Source organism: Leuciscus leuciscus, assembly GCF_965113295.1.
Source record: "Leuciscus leuciscus genome assembly, chromosome: 23".
NCBI lineage: Eukaryota > Metazoa > Chordata > Actinopteri > Cypriniformes > Leuciscidae > Leuciscus > Leuciscus leuciscus.
Genome location: NC_138747.1, coordinates 1,098,960 through 1,108,480, shown reverse-complemented (window position 1 = coordinate 1,108,480; position 9,521 = coordinate 1,098,960).

Genomic DNA, 9,521 nt, shown 5'->3' with positions numbered 1-9,521 from the left:
ATACTCTGAACCATAAGTAGATTTACACAAACTGAGAAAGTCAAAAAGCGTTACTTTGTGTCCCGCTCTCCTCTACTGTGATGTTAGTGTCTCATAGTCAGATCTATAGTCTACAGTCTCAAATATACTTTATAATCAGACTATCATAACAGTGTGATTATAATGAGCTCATCTGTCGACATGATGATCTCAGATCTGATGTAAACACACACACACACACACACACACACACACACACACACTATGATCAGATGCTTCTGAACTGATGCTTTCTCATTTCTGTGTGTTTATTCTGTTATTGAGAGGAAAGATCAGCACATATTTACATATTCATCTAAACGTCTCTCTCAGTGGACGGCGTCGGGATGTTCGTTAACAGTAAATCACTGCAAAAGTATTTCCAACTTCTTTTTACCTCTAAGTAAAGAATGAAAACGATCTTCTCCGTGAGTATATCGAGTCTTGATTCACGTTCAGTCTCTTGTGTGTTACTGTGCACGAGCACGAGCACGAGCAGTCAGAGCTGCAGTTCCACTGAACGGCCACCGGTGGCGCTATAACACGGGGTTCTCAATTCTACATAGCCGACCATTTAATGCATTAACTATTATGCATTAATGAATTAACCTATGCATCATGCACTCGTCAAATCATTGCATTGAGACAAACATTAAAACAAAAGTGCAACAAGACTAACTAACCTTTAAATCCATTCATGAGCAGCTTTTGCATGAAGAACATCTATAAGAAGGTTTATTTATAACGGGATAATGATGCTCACATTGCAAAATTATTATTGTAATACAAAGTCCTACACACACATTGTAATTATTTGACTAAATAATACATTAATATGGGAGGGACAATGACATATTTAGCTGAACTTTAGCTTCGGTTAAAGATGACTTGCTTTTATATTTTTATTAAAATATATGTTATCGGACTTTAACGGTCCTTTAAAGTTCAATGTTCCAGCCGCAACTGAGACTCATTAACAGCTGTAAACATTTCTGACAACAACAACACTGATCATCACACCAGAAACAGAGATGCTGGAAACATATTAAAATTCACTTTCTGTTTATATCGTCATGTTCGTTCAAGCGTTTAATCTTCCTCCTTTCAAAACTGACTCGTGTCATAAAAATATATATAGGCTATATATATATATATTTTGTGACCAAAAATGTGAAAAAATACATCTAGCCTAAATTATCGTTCATGACATTCTTTTAACTATAAGCAAACCAATTTGTCTAGATCTGTAATATTATTTCCTTTGTATAATGAGCTCTTTGTTTTAAATAATATTGTATTTTTATTGTGAATTAAATATTGCTGCGCAGTCGTGTGATTTAGTCTGCTTGATTAACATTATTACAATGTATTCCTATTTAACTCTGATATGTAGCCTATATATATATATATATATATATATATATATTTATGGTCCTCGAATGTGTTGGAATATTTCCCCAGTATCAGCCTTTTCACCGTTTGTATCCCTCCGCTTGTCTGTGTTTGCGCAACTTGCATCATTAAGCCAGTAGGTGGCGACAAGTGACTGACTTTATGAGTGAACAATTGAAATTTAATTGAACTGATTAGTGCCAAAAACATTGATTAACTCAAGAAAGAAACAAGTTGATGAAACCAATCTTTAATGCTAATATATAAATGGCCAATTTGCCTCTGGACACAAAAAGATTGCACTGGTGTTTGATTGAAATGTAACATCTATGCAAAATAATCCTTGAAAGATTTCTCATTTAAGGGCGTTCCTGTTTGGAATATGTGATTGGACAACCTGCTCAGCTCAGCTACCGTTCGGACGCTCTTGCTTACTGCTCCGCGCTTTGCTCTATCGCTTTTATATTTTATCTTCTATATTTTTATATTTTAGCTCCTTTTATCACCTAATTTTAACTTCAGCAAATCAGCACAGTGCTCAAACGACAAAGTTTGGATTACCACAAAAACGCAGAATTCTTCTACCCGACCAGCTTACATTCCGGGGAAAGGAAAACACAACTGCCTACAAGGATAAGAGAGAAAATGCCTCTTCTGGAATCTACTTGCTGCACTAACTGCCACAGACTTTTACAAAGGATTGCAGTTCTTGAAACAAAGTTATTTACGGGACCACCAAACCAGACAGAACACACAACAGAGCTTCGTCATGGACACCCTCAGCATATAGCCGGTGAGTCCCATGAAACTAGTGCTCCTCGACAGGTAGAGAAACAAGCCGATCGACTTACAAATCGATGGCACAAACAGGGAGCGAGACCCAAAGGCACTCGAGACATCAGATTGTCACGAGCCCCACATATTGCCGCAGTAGCATCCTCTACCCCAGATACAGCTCTGACAAGGATGGCAAACACTGATCTCCCACGTCCCACCAACACCTATACATCTTGAGAACAGATTTGAAGTACTAATGAATGTAAATGAGGAATCCCCAAACGTGATGAATGTGATCGAACACAGACTGTATCAGCCAGTAGCTAACACTGATGCTAACTGGCGCTCAAGGTCGAGCAGACAGCGGCACTCAGCTCAGAGCACAGCCGAGCCCAGGACTCTGATAGTGGGGGACTCCATAATCAGAAACATTAGCAGCAGGGATACAACTACATGCTGCCTTCCAAAAGCAACAACTTCTGATATAAACAGGGAACTTCAGAACATTCTAATGAAACATAAGACTGCAAATCGACTCATAATTCATGTGGGGAAGAATGATATTCATAAAGAGCAGTCAGAACTCCTTAAGAAGGATTTCAATGAACTTTTTGAAACACTTAAAAGACTGAAAGTTTAAACATTCATCAGTGGACCACTCCCAGCAAGAGGAACAAACAGGTTTTCTCGGCTGCTTGGGATTAATACATGGCTGCAAAAAACCTGCAATATAAAAGGAGTAAACTTCATTGACAACTTCAATCTTTTCTGGAGTCAGAGACAACTATTTCATCGGGATGGCCATCACCCAAACAAACTTGGTTCAAGAGTGTTAAAGGACAATATCGACTTCTCCCTCAATCATCCTTCTGCAGTGTGTGCCAATCTGAACGACACACACACACCTGGACACAGTATGAATGAACACGGGACTTCACTTCAGCAACAAGTTGACATATCACACAAGGACAATGATAACACCACTGAGCCACAACAACCTCTGCTCACTGTCCGGACACAATCTCAGCTGAGCCATGCCCACAGAGCTCACCACAGACAGACATATTAGAACTGCTCCAAGATTCAGCACCCAAGGACGACTTCCTGGAAAACAGCCAGGGAAGCCAGGACAGCATATCCCAGCCTCCTATAACACCTGAGCAACAGCCCCTTTCACCAGATACTTTCTCACTCTCGCCAGCGACTCCACTCCTGTGCTTCTCACAGAGAATGGAAGAACTAGTGCATGCTGGAACCAGACTATCCCACTCTTTTGCTGCAAGCCCCCAGATACCAACCAAAAATCGTCAGGCACCTCAAACACCGAAGCCTGCGCGCCGAGCTCGCCCGCCCCCTCCTCCTGTGAGAGCTCTTCGGCCTCTTCGGCCAAAACGCCAGGGCCCACACCCTCCTCCATCTGCTCGAGGTGAACCAAAAACAACTGATACCAGCTCTCAGTGATGTGTTTTGGGTTCCTGTTATGATAACAGTAACTTTCTCAAATGTTTACAGAACAAGCGGGAACCCAGTGTGCCTGTATCTTTCTCTATTGCTGTTCTATTACAAGATAGAAAGTCTAAGGCCTTCAATAGCCGTACAGCAAACCCAACTAATCTGGTGCCTATTACATGTCAAACTAAGATTGCTGTGGGGACAAAAAGTAAGACTGTTAAGTTAGCACTTTTAAACATTCGCTCACTTAAAAATAAATCACTTCTAGTCAACGACTTAATAACCACAAACAACCTGGACTTTATGTTTCTAAATGAAACCTGGCTAGAAGACAACTGCAGTGCAACAATCCTCAATGAAACAGCCCCTCCTAACTTTACTTTTATGAGTGTCTGCAGAGCTGTTAAGAGAGGTGGGGGTCTAGCTGCTCTTTTTAAAGATATCTATCAATGTAAGCAAATATCATTTGGGAATTACCCGTCTTTCGAATATCTGGGTACTGTGTTAAAAGGTGCTCCTCGCATTTTACTTATCATTATTTACAGGCCTCCAAAATATTCTCCAGCCTTTGCTGAGGACTTTACAGAACTGTTATCAACAATTACCTCAGAGTTTGACTGTTTTGCCATTGCTGGAGATTTTAACATTCACATAGATAATGCAGAAAACAATATGGCAAAAGAAATCAAAACTGTTTTAAAAACTTTTGATCTGACTCAGCATGTACATGGACCCACACACAATCATGGACACACTTTAGATTTACTTATCAGTAAGGGTCTAAACATTTCATCGATTTTTATTAAGGATGTAGCACTGTCTGATCATTTCTGTATTTTCTTTGATATATTGATCTCTCCTGCCACTGAAGCTAGATCTGTGTCTGTCAAGAAGAGATGCTTAAATGAGAACACTAGTGTACTATTTATGAAGGCTATATCCTTAACACCAAGCATATCTGCTGACTCTGTTGATTTTCTCCTTGATTCTTTTAACTCAAAAGTTAAAAACATAATTGATGATATTGCTCCTGTGAAAGTCAGGAAGAAGAGTGGCAGACAAAAAGCACCTTGGAGAAACTCAACAGCAGTGCAAAATATGAAAAGACAATGCAGAAAAGCAGAGCGCATGTGGCGGAAGACAAAACTTGTAGTCCATTATAACATCTACAAAGACCGCCTTCATGCTTTCAATATGGAACTAGGCAAAGCTAGACAGACTTTCTTCTCAAATATTATAAACAGCAATTTAAACAACACACACACTCTTTTTGCTACTGTAGAGAGACTGACAAACCCCCCAAGCCAGATTCCTAGTGAAATGCTCTCAGACAACAAGTGCAGTGAGTTTGCTTCTTTCTTCTCTGAGAAAATCAATAATATCAGAAAGGTGATCAGCACATCCTTGAGTTGCACTGGGGTCAGACAGATCAGACCACCTGAGAAAGTAGCTACTATGTCTGACTTCAAAGAAATTGATGGCAAAATTTTGGAAGAAACCGTACAACACCTTAAAACATCAACATGCGCTCTTGACACACTTCCCACATCTTTCTTCAAAATTGTGCTAAACAGTTTAGAAGCAGATCTTCTAGAAGTGGTAAATGCCTCACTTCTCTCTGGGAGTTTTCCAAACTCCCTGAAAACTGCAGTTGTCAAGCCCCTCCTGAAAAAGAACAATCTGGATAAGACCATATTAAGCAACTATAGACCGATCTCAAATCTTCCTTTCATAGGCAAGATCATTGAAAAAGTTGTCTTCAATCAGCTGAACAAATTCTTAAGCTCGAATGGATACTTTGACAATTTTCAATCTGGTTTCCGACCGCACCACAGCACAGAGACAGCGCTCATAAAGATAATAAACGATATTCGCTTAAATACTGATTCAGGAAAATTATCAGTGCTGGTACTACTCGACCTCAGTGCTGCATTTGACACTGTCGATCACAACATACTTCTTGACAGGCTGGAAAACTGGGTGGGGCTTTCTGGGATAGTCCTAAAATGGTTCAGGTCATACTTAGATGGGAGAGGTTATTATGTGAGTATAGGAGACCATAAGTCTGAGTGGACATCCATGACATGCGGAGTCCCTCAAGGCTCAATTCTTGCGCCACTCCTGTTCAACCTGTATATGCTCCCAATGAGCCAAATAATGAGAAATAACCAAATTGCTTACCACAGCTATGCAGACGACACACAGCTGTACTTAGCCCTATCGCCTAACGATTACAGCCCCATTGACTCCATGTGCCGATGCATTGACTCCCTGTGCCAATGCATTGACGAAGTCAACAGTTGGATGTGTCAAAACTTTCTTCAATTAAACAAAGACAAAACTGAAGTCATTGCGTTTGGAAACAAAGATGAAGTTCTCAAAGTGAACGCATACCTTCACTCTAGGGGTCAAACAACTAAACATCAAGTCAGGAATCTTGGTGTGACACTAGAGTCAGACCTTAGTTTCAGTAGTCATGTCAAAGCAATAACTAAATCAGCATACTATCATCTGAAAAATATTGCAAGAATTAGATGCTTTGTTTCCAGACAAGACTTAGAGAAACTTGTGCATGCTTTCATCACCAGCAGGGTGGATTATTGTAATGGACTCCTCACTGGCCTTCCCAAAAAGACCATAAGACAGTTGCAGCTCATACAGAACGCTGCCGCCAGGATTCTGAGCAGAGCCAGAAAATATGAACATATCACACCAGTCCTCAGGTCTTTACACTGGCTCCCAGTTAGATTTAGGATTGATTTTAAAGTATTATTACTGGTATATAAATCATTCAATGGCCTAGGACCTCAATACATTGCAGATATGCTCACTGAATATAAACCCAACAGATCACTCAGATCATTAGGATCATATCAGCTAGAAATACCAAGGGTTCATTCTAAACATGGTGAGTCTGCTTTTAGCTATTATGCCAGCCACAGCTGGAACCAGCTTCCAGAGGAGATCAGATGTGCTCCTACTGTAGTCACATTCAAATCCAGACTCAAAACACTTCTGTTTAGCTGTGCATTTACTGAATGAGCACTGTGCCGCTGTTCGTCCGACTGTTTGTACTGTACTGTATTTTACTCTATTTTTCTAAACTGTTTTAATTATTCTTATTTCTTTTAATTATTTTAATTTCTCCTATGTCAGCAGGGCATTTAGCCCGAAACTGTAAATGCCCACTCAGAAGGTGATAATGTGAAAGTGATTAATGTGGGTTTGAAAGTAGAACAGTATTTAAATGACGATATTAAAGTTTTCGTCTGAGAAAGAATGTGAACGCAGTGCTAAAGTGCTAAAGAAAGTGGAAAGAACGTGTGAGTAAATGAGGGAGAAAAGAAAGTTAAAGGGAAGTTGATAGATGGAAGTCGTAAGAAGATTGAAGGTTAAAAGAAGGTTGAAAGATTTAAGTCTTAAGGGAATCCTTTGAAAGAAAGATCTATAATAAATATTCTTTTTTATTTTTTAAAAGTACTGTATTTTATTTTATTTTTCTAAACTGTTTTAATTATTCTTATTTCTTTTCATTATTTTAATTTCTTCTATGTAAAGCACTTTGAATTGCCATTGTGTATGAAATGTGCTATATAAATAAACTTGCCTTGCCTTGCCTTGCCTTGATTGTGTATTGATGCGTGTATTGTCAACAATAAGCAGAAACATTTTGCATTTCCATTTTGTAGTGTGGATCATTCATTTCAACATTTATCCACATTCTCATGTTTAAGAATCTGTTTTCTGCTTGACAAATAATGTATGCTACTGCTGCCCACTGACATGCTTTTAAAGCTATTGTTATCCAATGTTTTTGGCCTTCAAACACCTTAAAATGCACATATGTAGGTCTGAGAAATCCAAATGTTCTCGGGGGAGCCCGAACCCCCCTTACTACCTCACATTATAATGCGTGTGTCTGTGTGGTAATGTGGGCTGGTGTGGCGACAGTGCCAGGGCGGAATTTATGAACCAGTCTGCCACTGCATATAGGCCTATAATATACATTAGTCTCTGTATCGAATCATGTTATCATATTACCCACCCCCAGCCCCTGATGGTTCGGGCTCAGCCCCTAATGTTTTTAAAACCTAAGCGACTGATACTGTGATCGTTTTTTTTGCATAAAAAAAATATATATATTTTTTCAGAAATATAAAAAATATATATTAAAAAATCTGTTTAGTTTTAATTTTTATATCAGTTGCAGTTTAGGTTATTTTAGTACAAGTTAAACTAAAAAAAAATGAATAGCCAATGTTTCTAGGCAACTTGCTGAGATCAAATACGTTTATTATATTTAATATAATTTTTATATATATTTTATTTTCAGTTAATGTTTACTTCATTTCAAGTAACTTTTATTATTTGTATTTAACGATAATAACCCTAGTCCTGGTAACAGTTTAACTCCTGTATAAAGATATATTACACAACAGCGCCACCTGCTGTTCACTCGCTGTACTGCCATCTGGGGTCCGTTGAGATGATTGACAGATGCCAGATATTCTAATCATGATCACTGATCTCTGGCTAATTTGGTTCTTAAAAACGAATTTGATTCAAATGTCTAGAATCTAGATTAAGTTGTCTGATATACAGCGTGTTCTTGTGTGCATGGGAAAGGACAGATCCATCTGCAACTTCCGGATGAGCTTTGAAGAACCTAACAATCCCGAATGATGTCAAATCATCAACAGTAGGAATCCTCGTGCGAAGAAAACACTAGTGAAAACACGTGACTAAAACTACAGCACGCGCATTGTGAACGAGCTCATGAAGTCCGTCCACTAGAGGGACCCGAACCACCTCTTCTGGACCAGAAACACACGGTTTGTTGTTGTCTTGTGTAAGATATGTTTGTTTTACACTGTGGCGCTACTGAGACAACACAAATACTTGAACTTGAATTAGAAACATTATGACTTCGTGTTGACTTGAAGGTCTTTAATCAAGTGTTTAAGTTCATTCAAATGTGATGCAGATCATAAACTCTTAAAGTCCCCCTCTAGTCAATAATTTTATCCCTTTAAACAAACCTTTGATCACCAAAATGACATATTTAATTTTGTTTTCCTTGAAAAAAATGTCCTAAAATATCGTGAATGTAACTCGACCCTTGCCTCATTTAGTATTCGCAGTTCTGCAATGAATATGCAAATGAGCCCCGCCTCCACTCACTCACTCAGCTCAGAGATCCACTGGTTGACGATCACACGTTGATCTGATTGGTTACAAGGTAGTTTGTGACGTCAGAAACACCAGCGATTTCAAAGCGTGTGTTTGAGACTGTCTTTGGTTCACTGCAGTTTTAAGGAGGAAATACTCAGCAATGGTGTCGACTTATGAACTTACACATGGTTTGTCTTAAAGCATATTAAACACACCACATTCACACACATAAACAACATTAAACGCTGGATTTACACCACAGGGGGACTTTTTGAAGCATTCTTCAAATGTAGTGCAGACTTTTACCTTTGAACGGGATGAGGGAGAACAAGGCGGTGTTTTGTGGGTTAAACTGTGGACACGCGTGTGAGCATTAGTTCACCTGCGCGGCTCCGCTAACCCTCAGCAGGTCCTTCATCAAAGAGCCGCCGCAGCTGGAGCTCATTAACCGAGTCGATGGGGCCGCGGCGAGTGGAGAGATGACGAGTGCCAGAGCCTCCGGACACTTTGAAGTTCCTCCAGACGGGCAGCGAGGCGGCAGGACCGTTTACATCAAAGCATCGCTTACCCACTACCAGCTCCGCAAAATGCCTGAAATCTTCGTTTGAAAACTACACAACACTGTTTTCAACCAGAAACAGAAAACCTTCTATGCGTTTTGGCCATTCATTTACACAAACGTTTGAAAACCGGGGTTTCAAAGTGCAAGT